Raw genomic sequence first — 19,453 nt, forward strand, 5'->3', positions numbered from 1 at the left:
TTCGTAGCTCTTTCCACATGGAGAAATAAGATTTGCCAAAGGCTTTTCACCTTTTCTAGTTATTTATTTATTTTTGATTTGCTTTTTAGAAACAAAGTTAGAGAAAGTAAAAATTAGAGAAAAAAAAAAGAACTCCCCCCCCCGCCCCAAAGCCATTTGCAAGTAAATTGCTAATGGGATGCCTGATTCCTGTAGCATTTAAATCCTACAAGTCAGTACATTCCACATAACTACCATACAACCTTCACAATCAGAACATTAACTGTAATACACTGGACGCTTGAACAATGGGGTTAAGGGCTCTGACCCCACCCTCCACAGTCAAAAAGCCATGAACAAATTTTGACCCCCAAAGACTTAACCACTACTACTACTACCAATAATCTTTTGTATATGTATCATACTCTATTCTTAAAATAAAGCTACAGAAAAAAATACCATGAAGAAAATTATAAAAGAAAATACATTTCCAGTACTGAAAAAAAAAATCTGTGTGTAGTCAGTGCACCCATTAAAACTGTTTTGTTCAAGGGTTAAGTATAATTCTATCATTTATTCCTCATAATTCTTTTTAAGTTTGGTCACTTATCTGTAGTATACGTTATACCAAGGAAGGTCCTGTTCAGAGCCATGTATTGAATTCAGTTGTATGTCTTAGTCTCTTTCACTCTAGAACAGTTCCTTTGTCTTTCCTTGACTTTCATGACTTTTAACCTTTTGACGAGTAAATTCCAGTAATGTGGAATGTCTTTCAACGTGGATTTTTCTTAGGTTTCCTTATGGTAAAATTCAGACCATACATGTTTAGCAAGAGTATCACTACAACCTACTCTTTGCATCCTATCATGTGACCTACAATTTTGATTTGTCCCCATAATGGTGATGTTAATGTTGGCCACCGGAGGTAGTATCTGCCAGGTTTCTCGCCTGGAATGTTAACTTTCCACTTTCCAATTATTTAGTATTTTATGGGGAAGTACTTTGAGATATGTAAATATCTCCTTTCTCAGACACCCTGTGCCAGGCCACCTCTTCTGCAGGTGATTTGCCCCCTGCAGGTTCTGAAAACCCACACTGGGCTATTCTTCCCCTGTGCAGATGCCTCCCTACCCTGTTGAGTTTGTGATACTTCATTATTCTATACCATTCACTTTTCAGGGATGCTGTCACTTGAGCTCCAACACGGTTCAGGGTGACCTTACCGCACGTAATGCCTTCCCCATTCTAAGCTCCAACACCTCACTCTGGACCCCAACTCCATGCCTCTGTTTCTAGGACTGGGAACTAAAGTGTTGGGGATGAGAAAGAAGAAAGGAAGGAAGGGCTCCACAGGTCTTTTATAATCAACCTGGCAAGCTCTCCAAAGCTGTTTCTCATTGGAATTGCATCGAATCAGTCAACAGTTTGTAAGGAAAGACATTTCTTATACTGATTTTTCCAAACACCTAGTCTTTTAATTGTCTAAGCTTATTCCCCACAATATATTGTTTCTTACTCGAGTGTTTTATCTGCAGATTCCTTTGCATTTGGTACATGCAGCGACATATAATCTATAAATAGTGGCATTTTTGTTTCCAATTCCTAGAGCTTTCATTTTTTTTTGTTTCCTACTATAAGAATGATGTTGAGTAAATGTGAGGATAGTGAGTGTTCATGTCTTCTTGAAATTGCAACATGTAAAAGTAGTTTCCTATAACTATGTAGATAGTGGGGTTTTTAAAAGTTTATGTCTTATTAGTCTCTTAGTTTGCTCTTGCCATTTACAACAGATCACCATCAACACAGCGCCTTAAAGCCACACACATTTATCTCACATTTTTATGGGCCAGAAGCTAAGCAATGGCTTAGCTGGGTCCTTTGTTCAGGTTCTCACAAGGCTTAGCCAAGGTGTCTGCTAGACTGCGCTTCCCCATTTGGGTGCTTCAATGGGGAAGAATCTGCTTCCAAGCCCATTGAGTTTGTTTTTAAGAGAATTTCCTTGTGACTGTATGACTGGACTCATTTCCACAGCTCTTTGCTAGTTGGAGGCTAGTTGGAGGCTTAGGTCCCAAGGGTTCCCAGACACTTGTCTTAGTCCTTTTGGGCTGCTCTAACAAAATGCCATAGGATTATGAAAAAGAAAGTTTTATTTCCACCCTTCTGGAGGCTGGGAAGTACAAAATTAAGGCACTGGCAGATTCAGTGTACAGCGACGGCCTGCTTCCTGGTTCATGGACTCTGGTCTTCCTGCTTGGCGCAGGGCCAAGGGAGCTCTCACAGCCCTCCTTTATAAGGGCACTAATCCCATTCAGGAGGGCTCCACCTTCGTGACTTCATCATTTCCCAAATCCCCCACTTCTAAATACTATCACGTTGAACATTAAGAGTTAACACATGTATTCGGGTGAGTGGGGACACAAATATTCAGCCTAGAGCAAGGCTGTTCCTTGTTCTTGGCCACGTAGACTTCCTCAATATAGCCGCTTAGTTTCGGAGGCCAGCAAGGAGAATGTCACTTCAGAGAAGGCGCAGTCCTCCTTGGAGGGTGTTCACGTGATTAGATCAGGTTTGCCTAGCATAATCCTCTTTTGACTGACTCTGAATTAACTGAATTATGTCTGCAACATTCCTTTACATTTGCCATATTCTAATAGCTAGAGTCAAGTCACAGATCTTAAGAGAAAATAATTATAAAGAAAAGGTGACAACACTAAAGGACAGATATTATGGGGTCACTTAGGGTCTTTCTGCTACAAGTATATTAAGCAAGTTCCCTTATAATACTAGTTTTCTAAGTTCCGTCATGAATGAATATGGAATGTTAAAAGATGTTTATTTCACATCTATTGAGATAATTATTTTTAACTGTTTATTTTTAAGAGAGACCAAGGAAGCCAGCAGGGCAGGGGCAGAGAGAGAGGGAGAAAGGATCTGAAGCAAGCTCTGCACTGACAGTGGTGAACCCAATGCGAACAACACGTGGGGCTTAAACTCACATACTGTGAGATCATGACCTGAGCCTAAGTTGGATGCTTAACCGACTGAGCTACCCAGGCACCCTGAGATAAGTTTTTAAAATATTTGTGAATGGGGGGAGAGGCCAAGATGGCGGAACAGCATGGAAGTTTTGTGTGTGTCTCCCATCCATGAAATACAGCCAGGCCAACACGAAACCATCCTACACACCTAGAACACTGATTGGAGGACTAACACAACAGTCTGCACAACCCAAACCACAGAATTCAGTAGGAATTTACCCCAAAAGAAAGAGCATGAATAAACAACAGCCAGGGATTTAACCAACACAGGTACAAGCAAGATGTCTGAACCAGAATTTAAATTCACGATAATAAGAATATTAGCTGGGGTCGAAAATAGATTAGAATCCCTTTCTGCAGAGATAAAAGAAGTAAAAAATAGCCAGAATGAAATTAAAAATACTATAACTGAGCTGCAATCACGGATGGATTCAGTGGCGGCAAGGATGGACAAGGCAGAACAGAGAATCCGCGATATAGAGGACAAACTTATAAAGAATAACGAAGCAGAAAAAAAAGAGGGAGCTTAAGGCAAAAGAGCACAATTTAATCAGATAAACCAGTGACTCATTAAAAAGGAACAACATCAGAATCATAGGGGTCCCAGAAGTGGAAGAGAGAGATATAGGGGTAGTAGGTTTATGTGAGCAAATCATAGCGGAAAACATTTACGAAACCTGGGGAAAGACACAGACATCAAAATCCAGGAAGCATAGAGGACCCCCATTAGATTCAACAAAAACCGACCATCAACAAGGCTTATCATAGTCAAATTCACAAAATACTCAGGCTAGGTGAGAATCATGAAAGCAGCAAGGGAAAAAAAAATGTTCTCTGACCTAAAAGGGAAGACATATCAGGTTTGCAGCAGACCTATCCACAGAAACTTGGCAGGCCATAAAGCAGTGGCGGGATATATTCAGGGTGCTGAATCAGAAAAATATGCAGGGGCACCTGGGTGGCTCAGTCGGTTAGGCGTCCGATTTCAGCTCTGGTCATGATCTCGCGGTCTGTGAGTCCGAGCCCCGCGAAGGGATCTGTGCTGACAGCTCAGAGCCTGGAGCCTGCTTCGGATTCTGTGTCTCCCTCTCTCTCTGCCCCTCCTCTGCTCATGCTCTGTCTCTGTCTTTCTCTCTCTGCAAAAATAAACATTAAACAAATAAAATAAAAAAATAAATGCAGCCAAGAATTCTTTATCCAACAAGGCTGTCACTCAAAATAGGAGAGAGAAAAAGTTTCCCAGACAAACAAAAATTAAAGGAATTTGTGACCACTAAACCAGCCCTGCAAGAAATTTTAAGGGGGACTTTCTGAGGGAAGAAAAGTTGAAAAAATATATACATACATACATACATATATATGCATATATATATACCAAAAGGAACAAAGATTAGAAAGGAGCAGAGAACACCACAGAAATTCAAAGTGTACAAGCATCATAATGGCAATAAATTCATATCTTTCAGTACTCACTGTAAATGTCAGTGGCCTCAATGCTCCAATCAAAAGGCATGGGGTAACAGAATGGATAAGAAAACAAGGTCCATCTATATGCTCTTTACAGGAGACCTAGTTTAGACCTAAAGACACCTTCAGATTGAAAATAAGGGGATGAAGAACCATTTATCATGCTAATGGTCAACCAAAGAAAGCTAGAGTAGCCATACTTATATCAGACAATCTAGACTTTAAAATAAAGACTCTATCAAGAGATGCAGAAGGGCATTATGTCATAATCAAGGTGTCTATCCACCAAGAAGACCTAACAATTGTAAACATTTATGCGCCAAATGTGACAGCACCCAAGTGTGTAAATCCATTAATCACAAACAAAAAAACTCATCGATAGTAATACCATAATAGTAGGAGACTTCAACAGCCCACTCACAGCAATGGACAGGTCATCTAATCAAAAAAAAAAAAATCAACAAGGGAACAATGGCTTTGAATGACACACTGGACCAGATGGACTTAACAGATATATTCAGAACATTTCATCCTAAACAAGCAGAATATACTTTCTTCTCCAGTGCACATGGAACATTCTCCAGAATAGACCATATACTGGGACATAAATCAGTCCTAAGTAAGTACAAAAAGATTGAGATCATATCGTGCATATTTTCAGACCACAACATTATGAAACTCAAAATCAACCACAAGAAAATATTGGGAAAGGTAACACATACTTAGAGACTGAAGAACATCCTACTAAAGAATGAATGAGCCAACCAAGCAGTTAAAGAGGAAATTGAAAAGTATATGGAAGTCAATGAAAAGGATAACACCACAACCCAAAGCCACTGGGACACAACAAAGGTGGTTATAAGAGGAAAATATATAGCAATCCAGGCCTTCCTAAAGAAGGAAGAAAGATCTTAGATACACAACCTAACCTTACGCCTTAAGGAGCGGGAAAAAGAACAGCAAATAAAACCCCAAACCAGCAGAAGACAGGAAATACTAAAGATTACAGCAGAAATTAATGCTATCAAAACAAACAAAAAAACAGAAAAAAAAAAAACAGAAAAATACCAGTCGAACAGATCAATCAAGCCAGAATCTGGTGCCTTGAAAGAATTAACAAAATTGATAAACCACTAGCAAGTCTGGTCAAAAAAGAAAAAAGGAAAGGGCCGAAATAAATAAAATCAAGAATGAAAGAGGAGAGATCACAACCAACACAGCAGAAATAAAAACAATAACAAGAGAATAGTATGAGCAATTATATGCCAATGAAATGGGCAATCTGGAAGAAATGGACAAATTCCTAGAAACATATACACTACCAACACTGAAACAGGAAGAAATAGAAAATTTGAACAGACCAATAACCAGTAAGGAAATTGAATTAGTAATCACAAATCTGCCAAAAAACAAGAGTCCAGGGCCAGATGGCTTTCCAGGGGGGTATTCTACCAAACATTTAAGGAAGAGTTAGCACCTATTCTCTTGAAACTGTTCCAAAACATAGAAATGGAAGGAAAACTTGCAAACTCTTTCTATGAAGCCAGCACTACCTTGATTCCAAAACCAGTCAGAGACCCCACTACAAAGGAGAACTATAGACAACGTTCCCTGAGGAACATGGATGCAAAAATTCTCAACAAGATATTAGCTAACTGGATCCAACAATACATGAAAAGTATTACTCACCACGACCAAGCGGGATTTATACCTGGGATGCGGGGCTGTTTCCATATCTGCAAAACAATTAATGTGATTCATCACATCAACAAAAGAAAGGGCAAGAACCATATGACCCTCTCAATAGATGCAGAGAAAGCATTTGAAAAAATACAGCATCCTTTCTTGATAAAAACCCTCAAGAAAGGAGGGAGAGTAGGAGCATACCTCGAGATCATAAAAGCCATATATTAACAACCCAATGCTAATATCATCCTCAGTGGGGAAAAATGGGAGTTTCCCCTCTAAGGTCGGAACAAGAGAGGGATGTCCGCTCTCGCCACTGTTACTCAACATAGTATTGGGAGTCTTAGCCTCTGCAATCAGACAACACAAAGAAATAAAAGGCATCCAAAACAGCCGGGAGGAGGTCAAACTTTCCCTCTTCGCAGATGATACGATACTCTATATGGAAAACCCCAAAGATGCCACCAAAAAACTGCTAGAATGGATTCCTGAATTCAGCAAAGTTGCAGGATATGAAATCAATGCGCAGAAATCGGTTGCATTCCTATACACCAACAATGAAGCAGCAGAAAGAGAAATCAAGGAATCGGTCCCACTTACAGTTGCACACAAAGCCACAAAATACCTAGGAATACATCTAACCAAATAGGTGGAAAATGTATATACTGAAAACCATAGAAAGCTTATGAAATAAATTGAAGAAGACACAAAAAAAATGGAAAAAAAAGATTCCATGCTCCTGGATATGAAGAACAAATATTGTTAAAATGTCGATACCACCCAAAGCCATCTACATATTCAATGCAATCCCTATCAAAGTAACACCAGCATTCTTCACAGAGCTAGAACATATAATCCTAAAATGTGTATGGACCCAGAAAAGGCCTCGAAGAGCCAAAGAAATCTTGAAAAAGAAAACTAAAGCAGGAGGCATCACAATCCCAGACTTCCACCTATACTACAAAGCTGTAATCATCAAGACAATATGGTACCGGCACTTGAACAGACAGTCAGAACAATGGAACAGAATAGAGAACCCAGACATGGACCCACAAACATATGGCCAACTAATCTTTCACAGAGCAGGGAAGAATATCTAGTGGCATAAAGACAGTCTCTTGAGCAAGTGGTGCTGGGAAACTGGACAGCGACATGCAGAAGAATGAACCTGGACCACTTTCTTACACCTTTCTTACACAAAAATAAACTCAAAATGGATGGAAGACCTCAATGCAAGACAGGAAGCCATCAAAATCCTCAAGGAGAAAGCAGGCAAAAACCTCTTTGATCTTGGCCGCAGCAAATTCTTATTCAATACGTCTCTGGAGGCAAGGGAAACAAAAGCAAAAATGAACTAATGGGACCTCATCAGACAAAAAGCCTTCTGCACAGCGAAGGAAACAATCAGCAAAACGAAAAGGCAACTGACACAATGGGAGAAGGTATTTGTAAATGACATATCAGATAAAGGGTTAGTATCCAAAATCTACAAAGAACTTGTCAAACTCAACCACCCAAACAACAAATAATCCAGTGAAGAAATGGGCAAAAGACATGAATAGACACTTCTCCAAAGAAGACATCCAGATGGCCAACTGACACATGAAAAAATGCTCCACATCACTCATCATCAGGGAAATAAAGATCAAAACCACACTGAGCTACCCCCTTATGCCTGTCAGAATGGCTCACATGAACAACTCAGGCAACAACAGATGTTGGCGAGGATGTGGAGGAGGATCTCTTTTGCACTGTTGGAGGCAATGCAAGCTTGTGCAGCCACTCTGGAAAACAGTATGGAGTTTCCTCAAAAAACTAAAAATAGAACTACCCTACGACCCAGCAATTGCACTACTAAGCATTTATCCACGAGATACAGGTGTGCTGTTTCGACGGGACACATGCACCCCATGTCTATAGCAACACTATCAACAATAGCCAAAGTATGCTAAGGAGCCCAAATGTCCATCGATCGATGAATGGATAAAGAAGATGTGGTATCTAGATACAATGGAATATTACTCGGCAATCAAAAAGAATGAAATCTTGCCATTTGCAATTACATGGATGGAACTGGAGGGTATTATGCTAAGTGAAATTAGTCAGTCATAGAATGACAAAAATCATATGACTTCACTCGTATGAGGACTGTAAGAGACAAAACAGATGAACATAAGGGAAAGGAAACAAACATAATATAAAAACAGGGAGGGGGACAAAACAGAAGAGACTCACAAATATGGAGAACAAACTGAGGGTTGCTGGAGGGGTAGTGGGAGGGGGGATGGGCTAAATGGGCAAGGGCACTAAGGAATCTACTCCTGAAATCGTTGTTTCACTCTATGCTGACTAATTGGGATGTAAATTCTGAAAAATAAAAAAATAAATTAAAAAAGTAAAAATAAAAAAATAAAAGAAAGTATTTGTTAATGTGTGGAATTACATTATTTGCTCATGTTAAACCAACTTTGCATTTCTCAGATTAACTGAATATAGTTGTGATTTCATTCATTTTTTTTCTTTTCATGATTTTATTTTTTTATGTTTATTTTTGAGAGAGAGAGAGACCGAGTGTGAGCAGGGGAGGGGCAGAGAGAGAGGGAAACACGGAATTTGAAGCAGGCTCCAGGCTCTGAGCTGTCAGCACAGAGCCTGACGCAGAGCTCAAACTCATGAACTTCGATATCATGACCTGAGCTGAAGTGGTCAACCAAGTGAGCCACCCAGGTGCCTCTAGTTTATTTTATTTGGGAGAAAGAGAGAGAGAGAGAGAGAGAGAGCACACAAGAGTGGAGGGGGGCAAAGGGAGAGAGAGAGAGAATCTTAAGCAAGCTCCAGGCTCAATGTGGAGCCAGACGCAGGGCTCAATCCCATAACCCTGGACTCCTGACCTGAGCAGAAATCAAGAGTCGTATGCTTAAACCACTGAGACACCCAGGCACCCCTCAGGGCCTACATTTTCATTTGGCACTGGGCCCCACAAATTCGTCACTGCAAAGTTCCCACCAGGGCACGTCCCCCCTCCCCCCACCCCACCCAACCTCCTCCCACAAGACCCTCCCCTCGACCCCACCGCACACTAGTCTCCCTCAGAATGAAATCCAACCTCCTCTCTGGGCCCACAGACCCCGCCAATCTGGTCCTCAAATCTTTGCTGCCCTCGCCGCCCTCGTCCACTCGGCTCCAGTCACAGTCTCCACCTTTCCGTCTCAGTGTCCTCCCACTGGCTGCTCCTTGGCCTGGAATGTGGCTGCCTGCTCAGAGGGGCCCTCCTGGCCCTCCAGCTACAGCGGCTGTCCCCTGCCCAGGTCTTCTGCTCCCCAGCACTCACAGCGGAAGCTAGCAGTCTCCTTGTTTACCTGTTCATGGTCTGTCTCCTCCACCCACACCCTGGCGCTCAGAATGTCAACAGAACAGGGTCATCTTAAGCCTGCCAGCCTCAGTCAGCGGTCACCGGTCACAGTGGAGCCCCACCCCCTAGAACAAAGCCTGGCCCCGAGCAGACACTCCCTAAACAACTGGTGTCTGAGGACACAGCTTGCCTGAGAAGTGATGACAAGTACCATCTAGTGTGGGGCGGCAGGCCCGGCCAGTGCGAGCCCATACATGGCAGGGTGTTCTCCCTTGATCCCAGCCCCAGAGAACCCGCACCCCCCACTCCCCGCACTCCCCATCTGGATCCGCACTGCCGCTGAGATCAGCACAGGGTGTCTGGCAGTGCCAGCCCCTCCCACCAGGCTCCCCCATCCTCCAGGGGGACAATGTACAAAGGGCCACTTCAGCATGGAGCTTCAGCTCCATCTCTAGCCCACAGGCCTGAGGTGGGGGAGGGGAGGGGAGGGGAGGGTGGGCCCCAGCCCTCTTCTGTCCTCTTGGAGCCTGCTCCAGCACAGGGCCAGGAGGGTGACAGATTCAAGCTGTAGTGCGGAGAGGCTTTGTTCCAGGAGCTGCGCCTTGCGGCCTGGGGGAGATGCCCTTGCACAGCGAGTGGATGAGACACATCAATGCACAGGGTCAGCGTGCTGGGGCAGAGGACAGTCCCTGTGTACCCAGGCAGCAGGAGTGGAGTGGCGCTCGCCCATGTGTACAGGGCACAGTTGTGAAGTGCAGCCGTGCACTCAAGAGGCTAAAGTGCCTGTAGGGTGAAGGGAGAGAGAGGAGCAGACCCAGCGGGGTCTGGGCCAAGCTGGAGGGCAGAGGCCTGGGCTCAGAGTCGGCTCCCATCCTGCCTGGGACCCTCCGCCGCAAAACCAGGCACAAAGAACTCGCTCAAATACTGTTTCCCAAAACCTGAGCTGATAACCAGAGATGTGACCATCCACCCAGTCTCCCAGGCCAGGAGCCCGGCAGTCATCCTGAATCTGGCTTCTCGCTGACCTCAAGCTCCCCATCGCCAGGCACACCTCTTTGATGCCCAGGTACTTGTCGTCCCACCCAGCCCCCTGTGCCACTGTCCCACGCTGCCTGCGCCACCATCCCCGCTCACCTGGACAACAGCAGCAGCCTTGCCAGGGAAGGGCCTCCTGGCTTCAGCCCCAGGAGCCAAGCAAAAGCCACATCTGATGTTGTCCCTCTCAGCTTGGAACACCTGCTCCCAGGATAAAGTCCAAATCCTCTAGGAGGCTCTAAGTTTCTGTGTAATCTTTCACTCCCTGCCCAGGTAGGCTCAGCTGAACTGAAATTCCCCCAGACTGAGGAAGGACTGAGCTCCCTCACCCCTGGCCTGCACATCAGGGCTCCTCACCCTAAACTGTACAGTGCTGACCAACTCTCCTGGGGCCCCAGGACAGACCCTGATGCAAAGGAGGTGCTGACGACAGCCCCCCCTCCGCCCCCAAATCCACATACCTGCACCTGCAGTCAGTGCTGCTGGGCTCTCACAACTGGTCGGGGGTTGTAAAAAGTCTAGTCCTGCCTGGGCAAGGCACACCCCGATGAGGTGGCTCATGTACAGGAACTCGACAGGTCCCCCACAATGGGAGGGAAGTGGTGGAGAGCGGAGACATGGGGAAGGGCTCCAGCCTTCAAAGCGCTCTGAGCAAGACGGCTGATGGTCCAGAGGAGACCGGCAAGGAAGGAGGGGAAACAGGAAGGGATCTCAGTTCACCCCTGGGTGCTCAGTTCACCCCTGGTTCACCCCATCAGTTCCTGGCACCATGCCCGGCTGCTGCTGGCTCAAAGGATGGGCTGGGACCCTGGCTCTGCCCCCCACCCCCAACTCTGGAATCCTACTCTCTTGGAGGCAGAAAAGCGGGGGCTGGTAACGCCGCCTCACGGGGATCTGGGGAAGTGACCAGGCTGCTCCTGGCCCAGATCCTACAGCTCTGGCTCTCTGGGAGCCCGAGCAAGTTCTTCCACCTCCTTCAGGAGAGGTGGCCTGGAGCAGGTGCGCCTGGGGAGCTTCCGTGGAGCTGGAACAATGAGCCCTTTCTCTTTTCCCTTCCCAATCCACCTCTGCCCAGCCCTGCCTTCGAGGGGCCGTGGCACCCTCGGCTCAGGACCTGACCGTCTCCACCGGGGGACACTCAAGAAGCCCCCACCAAATGGCACAGGGCACCATGCAGGGCTGTAGGCACCTGGGTCTGCTCCTTCATATGGAGCCGCCAGTCTGCTCTTGTTCCTCTGACTAGTCTTTTCCCTCTGCTAGATCCCGAGAGCATTCCGGAAAAGGGCCTCAAGTGTCCAAATGTCCCACTGGGTGTGAGAAAGAAGGGAAAGGAACAGCAGTGACCAGACCATCACCACAAGGGGACAGAGTCATTCAGGAGTCAAGTGGCCAGGGTCCAGGCCTTAGCAATGCCACTAAGCTTGCCAGGAGAGCCTGAGAACCAGGTGAAGTGCTCCATCTTGTCTCACCATCACGTGACCATTTCACGTGGGGGAAACTGAGGTTTGGAGAGGGGACAGGACTAGCTCCAGGTCAGGCAGCAGTGAGATGTGGAGAGGTCCTGGCTCAGCCAAGACCACGTGCGTGCCACTGCAGCTCACCAATGCTCAAGACCTCCCCATTCCTGCCGGACCTCAGTTTCCCCCACTGACCATCGGGGGCACAGACTGGATCTTCCAGCTTCTGGCTGACTTGAGTGTTCCAGGTTCTAGAAGGCCCACATTCTAGGTCTGCTGCTCCATCTTCCTCCTCTGAGTTCCGTGATCCCGCTTCTCTGGTCTGGATCACGGGGTTCTACTTTCCAGGTGCTGTGTTCCGGTGCCTGGTCCCCAAGTTCGCCTCTCAGAAAGGTCTGCAGCCCAGGCAGTTTCTCCAGCCCACATGCTTCATTTTCATTCCCTGTATTCTCTCCCAGCCCTCAGCAGTCGGGGCCCACAGGTCACCACCTGAAGCTCCAGTTCCGTCGGCCCTCAGGGCTGCTTTAGGGCATGAAAATAGCTGGGGAGGCCTGTCCCAGGCCCCAGGTCACTGGGCTGAAGGGGATACTGGAGATCATACTCACAGCTGGGCAGGAACACTCTTCCCCACTCTTCCCTGTGTCTCCAGGACCACGTTTCTGACCACCCCCAGCCCTGCTGGCTTCTGCCCCCACCAGTCCGCATGGCAACAGCCCCCAAGATGGCACTTCCCGAGGACAGAGACCTTGGGTCATTTTTCTTTGGTGTCAGAGCCTGGTACTTCCTTAGTGGGTGTCTGTTAAACACTTGCAGAATGAATTAACCAGGTGTGCCCGGAGTCCCGGCAGGATTACACGCTGTCACAGCCTCAAAGACCTGAGTTCACATATGACAGAGATGCTCACGCTGTGTGTGCGTGCAGGTGATGTGCACAAAACACGTGCTCAAAAACACAGACACATCACACCCTCAAGTCAGCAGATCTGTGCCCCTGGCACCTAGCCTGGGCCCTGGCACTTGGCTGAATAACAGCTGATCGAATGAATGGGTGCTCTGTACTAGGTATAAGGGGGAGATGGAGATCGAATCCTCACCCAGGATCAAGGCTCAGCTGTGATTCCAAAGACCATTTCCACGAGGTCGAACTTGACTACATTGTAGGAAGACCCCCTGGAAAGGCACTTCGGGGCCGGAGTCAGTAAGGAAGGCAGTCAACAGTGCTACACACCCACCTGGGCACCCGGATGGAGGTGAAGCAAATAGCCCTAGGACCACCTCTGGCTGGGAGGGGCAGAGGGCAGCCTGGGGTGGGGTGGCTTTCCAGGTGGAGGTGGGAAGGCGAGGGCCCTGAGGTCTAACCCACACGACAGAAAGGACAGCAGAGGTTTGAATGGAATTCTGGGTGTGCTACATCCCAGTAGTCCCAGGTCTGGACTCTCTCTGACCCAAATTCCGAGAAAGAGAGACACACAGGCTAAGCTGTCTGCCCCAGGTGCGCCTGTTCTGGGGGATGGGCCCGGGGCCAGGGTCCCTCTGGAAGCCACTGATACTTGGTGACCCCAGAGTCTCATGAATAGGGAGCTGGCTGCTCTCAGGGCACCTTTTCTTAGACCTCTCTCCTTTACACGGTAACTTCATTTTTCTGGTTATAAAGGTTTCACCTACAACCTAGGAAATGTGAAAATCACAGCGAAAGAAGGGTAATATCACCCACCATCCCTGGGGCTAATATTTGGGCCTAAGTTCTCACAGGCTTTTTTTCCCGTACACCTTCTTGCTGGAATGAGCTATCGATGTGGATTTCCTGCCAGCTTTTGGACAGCAAGCATTTTCTCTAAGGAGCTTTGTCCTCCACATGGGAAGACCGAGTGCAGACCTGAGCCCTGGGGACTTTGCTCTCCTGGGCTTCTTCCCATCCCCCTCAGACCTGACCTGGATCCTGCAGACAAATGCTCCAGCTGGGGACCGGAGTGGGGGAGGGGTACGGCCACATAGCCCTGGGCTCTCCTCTTACAAGCCACAAAGGGGCTACCAACCACTCCCCAGGGTGCTCTGGGTCAGTCCCAAGCACCTTGGGCCTTCAACCGTCCCTCTGTGAAATGGGCATGTTTGGCTAGCTATCTGGCCTCAAGGTTCCCCAGCCTGGTCTCCTCTCTGGGCTGCAGGGACAGTCGCCTGAACTGGGCTGCACCTTACAGCTGCTTTCCCTGTCCGCTCCACTGGCATCTCAGACCAGGCCCTCAAGGTTCTCAGCATCTTGTGGAGCAGCCAGATGGAAATCCTGGCAGGGTGGTTCAGCCTGGCCCTTGGGGTGGGAGTCAGGCAGGGCTTCCTGGAGGTCTTAAAGGATGAGCCAGCACCTGCCAGGAGAGGAGGGGAAGGCCACTGCAGACAGAGGGATAGCATCTGCAAAGGCCCAGCGGCGGGGCGGGGCAAGGGTGGGGGAGGTGTGTGTGGGGGAAGCCAGCACCTGGATTCTAGTCTGGGCGGGATGCTGGTGCATTTTGCCCTCCCCACATGCCAGTGCCTGGAGGCATACCACAGAGTCTGTTACATCCCCCACTGGTGGCTGCAGGACCACTGCCCCTACTCAGGTATGGTCTCGAACTTCCATGACAGCAATAACACGCCAGGCCCCACAGCAGTCCTGGACACCCCTGAGAAGGGGTTTGCCTGTGGGCCCTTTGGGGCCAGGCTCTGTGGTTTAATGGCTCTGACAGAGGTCATCCCGCACAGACAGAATGCCCCTGCCCCATTCCCTGGACCTCTCCGCCATGGTGGAGGAGTCTCACACCCTCTGCTCTAGTCCTAATGGCAGATATGACCTTGGACCCGTCACCCACACCCTGTAGGCCTTGGCTCAAAGACTGGAGACTGATCTGGGCTATTCCAAGGTCCAGATGGGACCAGAGCTGGCTCTGCCTGAACTGACCACAGGGGTTCCCAAACACCTACTATGTGCCAGAGCCCCCAACACTGCCTCTTTGTTTCTCTCTCCCGCCAGCCCAGAGGCAGGATCTCTTCCCATCACCGTCCCTTAGAGACACAGAAGGCCCCTGGATGCAGGTTTTCTGACCCTGGGATGTAGGCATAGGTGAAAATGTAGAGCCACACCTCCAAGCCACAGCTAGAACCAACTGAGATAATGTGTTACTGCTTCATAAACTGTAGAGTGCAGACTCATTTATTTATTTATTTTTTTGCACAATGGGCAAGGCTCCGTTCTGCAGGACCCCTCCCAGCTGTGTGACCTTACTAAGTCACCTGTCTAGGGCTCAGTTTCCATTGAACGAAATAAGGATTACATCAGCACCCCCTCCCAGGGCTCCTGAGATACTGAAATGAAATAAAGCAAGAAAGCACCAGCCCCTCACTCCCATCCGAGCCATAAATGAGTTCGGACCATTAATATTCACGGTCCTCAGAGATGGCCCGGAAGACACCTTCTCCATCTTTTGCCTAAACCGGCCAATCTGCACTGCTTCCGGAAGTGGCCCTCACCTGTCACATGACCCAGCACCATTCATTAAGCAGTTAAGAAACAGTCATCAAATGCCTTTTGCATGTTAGGCAACGTGCCGGCCCCCAGAGAGTGCCTGTGCGCCCAGCCTAGAAGCCCCACCTGTCATGGGCAGCCCCCCCTTGTTCTGCCTTCCCAGGCCACCATCGCTCACCCACCATGATTCCCCCAGGCTGGGTGCCAGGCCCGGGTTAGCAAGAGTGGGGCCACGATCGACCGGTCCAGAGTATTACACAAGCTCTGTGGGGGTCTGTGGTCAGCTGGGACCTGTTTCCAGAAGGAAACAGCAGCAGCAGGTTCCTGGATAAAGGCAAATTGGGGCGTGGGGGGTGAGTATGGTGTGATGTGTGCAGTGCTGGGTTAGGGTAGCAGGGGGCAGAGGCTGAGAACACAAGTGGGGGCAGGGTCATAGGGATCTGGGTTAAGGGCAAGGGAGTCTCTTAAAGCAGCCTGAACTCCACTGGTCCGGGCAGCGGTTCTGGGAGTCTGCAGGCCTCTGTATCCCCAGGACAACATTTGAAAATCTGGGTTTCCAGCCCCCTCTCCCGTAGTGGGATTCTGACTCAGCGGGGTGTGGCAGGGCCTGGGAAGTCTGTATTTTCCCCAAGCCGCCCAGGTGAGGCTACACGGGGCTTCCAGAGACAGAGTCCCAGGACTATGGGGAAGAAGGGAGTGGCAATAAGGGCCATAAGGAGGGTGGCCTGGAGTCCAGGACACCAGTGACGTGTTTGTCTCGGGCGTCCAGGCTTCAGAGGCCGTTCCATTTTGAGTGACTGAGGGGCCTATCCAAGGGGCCCTATCTGGCTATGGGGGTCATACAGGCTGGATACAATCCCAGCCCCACCACTTCCCGGCCCTGAGCCCCGGGCCCCAGGCACCCTCAAACTGCCAAATGGGGAGAATAATAGTACCTGCTTCAAGGGAAGTTAGCAGGCATAGCTGAGATGATGCCGACAAAGTGCTTGGCCCAGCGCCCAGCACATAGTAAGTGCTCAAGAAATAGCAGCAAATTATTATGACTCAGAGGTCAAGGTGGGGTAGAACAGCCTGGGGAGTCATCCATTATGGGCCCCGGTCAACCAGAATCCTGGAGACTGCCACTGGCCACCTTCCCTTGCTCAGACCCCCATCTGGGCTGCTGCTTCTGGGAAGTTCCCAGCCTGCTAGGAGAGGGCAACTGGAGGGCAGACCCCGAGGAGGCCCCAGCGTCAGAGCAGGCTCTGGCCTCTTGCCTTGGCACCTCATCCTGCCCCTCCCAGGGGATTCCTCCTTCAGCAGGAGCCAAAGTCTAGAGCCAAACAGGCTCTAAATTCATAAAGCAACGGAGTAATTAGGGTGTGTGAATGATTATTTCCAACTTTATTTTTCTAGATAAAATGAAAATAAGTGGGCCAACAGAGGAATTTCCATTTGGGGCAGTGCAAGAAAACGTATTTTGGGACCCCGTTAACTTCCTGGGTTACAGGCAGTGCTGTGGGCCCATGTAAGCCCCACTCTGGACCACAGGAGGGTGGTCCACTACCCTTCTACCATTCCTGCTTTCAGCCCCACCCAAAGCCTCACTTCCCCTTCCCTTCTGGCAGGTGTGGCTAAGCAGGGTCCCTGTGACCATCCCTCCATGGTGTGAGGATGCCCTCTGGAGGGTCAGTCTCCTCCCACAGGGATGGAAAGGGAGGAGGAATGGGTAAAAGAACAGGGATGCTCCCTGGGGCTGAAAGTCATTCACTCATTCATTCCATTCATTCATTTAAGCTCCTATATGATAGGGAACTCACGGCCTAGTGGAACACGCCACAGCAAACACACTGAAGAAAGAGAAGTGGTGCTCTGCCTAGCCCACAGCAAGGAGCCTCTCTGAACAACGAACGGATGCTAAAGCCGAGAGGCAAAAGATGGGTGGTCATTAACAAGACAGAGCCTCCATTCCCCCATCTGCAAAAGGGATTATCACGGTACCTCTATCATAGGTTGCTGTCCAGATGCAATGTCAGCTACTAATATTTTTATGGGCAGGCAGGGTGCACACGAGAGGGGCTGCAAGGCCAGAGAAACAGCAGAAGGGGAGGAGGGTCGGTGAGATTTGGGGTGGAGGAGGCTTTTAAAGGGTGACAGAGTTTCAGGGCACATAGGAAGAAGTGGGTGGAACAGACATTCAGGCAGAGGGAACAGCATAAGCAAGGGAATAGAATCTGACGTTTGAGACCCGTCTGGACCATTTCTCAGAGCTCTGTCAGGTTAATGCTTGGGATCCAGTTAGGTCATTCTGTGCAGACAGCCGAAACCAGGCCAAGGTCAAGAGGATCCAGAGCAGAAGTGACGCAGGGTCAGAGGTGCAGAGGTTCCCAGGAAGGGAGGACACCAGTCCTCCTTCCCCTCTGCCCTCCATCTCACCACGGGTTACTTATTCAGAGTGGTCTCTTGTCCTGGCCTCAGCCTGTCAGATGCCTCCCTCTCTCAGTACAGTATGGCCTGACAGCTCTCCAAGTCTCTGGAGCCTTCTCTCCTTATTCAACCATCATTTATTAAGCACCTACTGAATGCCTGGGTGCTAAAGCTGGCATGGACCACCTCCCACTGCGAGATGGTTAAGCTGTTGGTAGCCTCAAATGGGCCTTGCTGGAATATTTACACCATGGAAACCTGCCAACGCTGTTTATCAGCTACCTTTTTCTCCCAGAGGGCCTGTTGCCAGCACACCATTGCCCCCTGCCCAAGTAACGGACACAGAAAGGCAGGCCCCCACCTGTAGGGACTCACACACAAGAGGAAGACCATAGCCTACTGGAGCAGGCTGTGTAGTTTTCCAGGACGCAGGGGTGAACTGGGAGACCCATTCTTGAAAAGGGGGCATAAATGCTCACTAGAAACTGAACCAAGCTGTTCAAATAGCACTAGTGTGCCTCGTTCCCATTTTAGAGGCAAGGAAACAGAGGCACAGAGAGGCAGAGTCACCAGTCCACGTTCACACAGTAAGAAGTGGCAGAGTTGAGATTTGAACCTGGGCCACTGGATCTGGAGTCCTTGCTTTTAACTTCTGCCCTTGACTGTCCCATGTGCAATTATTACAACGCCCAGGCCCCCATCCCCCCAACCCCAGCCCCCCACACACACCCCTAAGCAGCCAGCACAGTACTACGCAAGACCATGGAGGCCTGACTGGTTTTGCTGCCCAACTAGTTTCCATTCTCCTGGGGCTAAGGTTTGTGTCCTCTCCACCTGGCTGCCCATGACAGTGCCCCTCACAGGAAGATATTGTGTTTGTTGGTCTCAGTGTCTGAAGAACCTTCTGGAAGGGAGCCCTGGTCCCCCATGTGCAGGGCTAGGGCTGACTAGAAGGAAGGAGTGCATTGTGCAGCAAGGAGAACAAAGAGGCTTTGGCTTTGGGGAACACAGCAGGGTCCATTGAATGCCATGGTTAAGGTGCCCATAGGGGCACAACGAGGACCACCCCACCCCAGCCACCGCCCACTGCTTCTCTCTTCTTCCAGAATAGCATGAGCACACGGACTTGCAGTGCCCCCAGCCCTGGCTTCCCTGGGTCACATCCAGCCCTCACAGGATCCTCATCGCCACAAGGTAAAGTGAGCCTGGCCCATCAGCTGACATCAATGCCCCCGTTTTCCAGGTAAATATACTGGCACAGCGGCCAAGGATTTCCCGAGGCCTTCTCAGGTGCTGGGCTCCCTACACTCATCACCTCATAAAGACCTCCCCACAACCCTGTGGAGGAGTCTCCCGTTTGACAGATGTGGACACTGAGACTCAGAAAGCAGACTTGCTTGGGGTGGTCCAGCCACCGGCAGATGTGGGCCAAGCAGCCATGACCACAGCAGGGACCCTGGGCAGACTCCAGAGGGGCTGCTGAGCCAGATGGCAGCACTGCCCCCACCATCAGCTCCTCGCTGTCCTTGGGAGCTTG

At 49.0% G+C, this 19,453-nt stretch overlaps 1 long non-coding RNA gene across 1 annotated transcript in view; it reads right to left on the reverse strand.

Moving 5' to 3' along the window:
* Positions 1-19,453, reverse strand: part of LOC122235727 — a 33,984-nt gene that overhangs the window by 12,572 nt on the left and 1,959 nt on the right. The gene's annotated exons all lie outside the window — the stretch shown is intronic.

The sequence above is a fragment of the Panthera tigris genome, chromosome F3 (genome assembly GCF_018350195.1).
Source record: "Panthera tigris isolate Pti1 chromosome F3, P.tigris_Pti1_mat1.1, whole genome shotgun sequence".
Classification (NCBI taxonomy): domain Eukaryota; kingdom Metazoa; phylum Chordata; class Mammalia; order Carnivora; family Felidae; genus Panthera; species Panthera tigris.